The sequence below is a fragment of the Micropterus dolomieu genome, linkage group LG02 (assembly GCF_021292245.1).
Source record: "Micropterus dolomieu isolate WLL.071019.BEF.003 ecotype Adirondacks linkage group LG02, ASM2129224v1, whole genome shotgun sequence".
Classification (NCBI taxonomy): Eukaryota; Metazoa; Chordata; class Actinopteri; order Centrarchiformes; family Centrarchidae; genus Micropterus; species Micropterus dolomieu.
Window position 1 is genome coordinate 3,724,513 of NC_060151.1, and position 2,156 is coordinate 3,726,668.

The following is a 2,156-nucleotide window of genomic DNA, read 5'->3' on the forward strand; positions in this document are numbered from 1 at the left end:
TTGAGCATCTCTGGAGAGACCTGAAAATGGCTGTCCACCAACATTTACCATCCAACCTGACAGAACTGGAGAGGATCTGCAAGGAGGAATGGCAGAGGATACCCAAATCCAGATGTGAAAAACTTGTTGCATCTTTCCCAAAACGACTCATGGCTGTATTAGATCAAAAAGGTGCTTCTACTAAATACTGAGCAAAGGGTCTGAATACTTATGACCATGTGATATTTCAGTTTTTCTTTTTTAATAAATTTGCAAAAATTTCTACATTTCTGTTTTTTTCTGTCAAGATGGGGTGCTGAGTGTACATTACTGAGAAATAAAATGAACTTTTTTGATTTTTGGAAAATGGCTGCAATGAAACAAAGAGTGAAAAATTTAAAGGGGTCTGAATACTTTCCGTACCCACTGTATGTACCAGTGATAGTAGAGGACACTAGGAAGGAGAAATTACGCTGGTGAAAGGTCAAATTTCACATAAATTATTTTGAGAAAATAACAAAGAAAAGGTACATTTTGTATTAATAATAAATTATATTATTATTAAAACTATAAACCCTAACCCTTACTTATTAGTAAAATTATTATATTACCGTGGTATGTATTTGTGTTCATTTAATTAAGACCATCACAAAAAAATGCGTATGTATCTTTCAGGACCTTCTCACTCGCACCCCGTCCTTACCATAATGACACTGCTATAGGCGCAGAACAAAAATCAGACGGCAGCTGGCTTGACCACAATTTTGCACTCTCCGGGCTGCGATTAGCTCCAGTGAACGCAGGCGGAGTCAGTCGCATTTGATAACACACATCAAACTTCTCAGCGAGGTACCAACTCCTTTCACTTTCGCTTCTTGTAGACTTGTGTGCCTCATAAAATCAGACCACTGTTGGAAAAATACTAGTGACTATTTTGTTATTCTGTAAACAATTAGATGCCATAATACATAAAAATAGATAATGAATACATTTACAGAGGTAATAGCTTAGTGCAGACTTAAAAAGGAGTTTAGTACTTCCAGCATACACAAAATGGAAACGTAGCCTATGTGGAGGAGATAAAGCTGGCAGCATTTTTGGATCTTTGTGTTGATCAACAACAAATTGGAAATCCAGAAGTGACACACTTGATGCTTCAGTGCTGCAGCTTTTGGTTGACAGTTTCTAACCTTCAGTACAAAAAAAAAACAGCAGAAAGAGGAAGTGTTTCAGGAAGGGCAAGCTCTTTCAGATGTTTCGGTGCACTGCAGTTTTTAGTTAATCTGTGCTGGTACCGATAAATGACACAGAGCAGCCGTCATGACAGCTATGGGGAGCATACAGCAGAGAAACCTTCGCTATTTGGCCCTTGGTAAGACAGACTTTCCAAAAATTTTATTTGAAAACGAAAAATTAACACAGGAAAGTAATACACAAACAAGGCAAACTTTAATTCTGCACTTTTCAGTTTACTGAATGTAATGAGTCATTTGATCTGTTCCACAGTCTTTTTCCTCCTGACCGCTTCTTCACCTGCTGCAGGTCAGTTCATTCTCCTTTGACATGCGTACAGTGTTGTTAGTTTGCTGTTTACTTTGTGTATAAAATGTTCTTGTTGTGTCTTAAATGTCTGATAGATGGTCAGATCAGACTAGCTGGGTCCAGGTCTACTCGGTGCTCTGGAAGAGTTGAAATTTATTACAACAATGCCTGGGGAACAGTCTGTGATGACAGCTGGGACTTAAATGATGCTGAGGTGGTGTGCAGGGAGCTGGACTGTGGTGCAGCACTGAGTGCCCCTCAGTCTTCTCATTTTGGTCAAGGAACCGGTCAAATCTGGCTTGATGAGGTGGCCTGTTCAGGAAGTGAAAGGTCTCTGACTGAGTGTCGGCACAGAGGATTTGGGTCACACGACTGTAACCATGGTGAGGATGCTGGTGTGGTCTGTTCAGGTGAGAACACGTTTCAGATAAAGTATTTTGAATAAATGTATCCTTTTCTGTATATTTTAGCAGCTCTGTCACCGAGTCATTGTGGTGTGAAATGTAACACTGTTCAGATGCAGCACTATATGAGCTGCTAACCACAACCTGCAGAATGCTTTTAGAATTGAAGAGCAGAATAACAAGTGGGAAATGTTGCTCAATACAGTAAATGAAACTGTAATGTAGGTGATG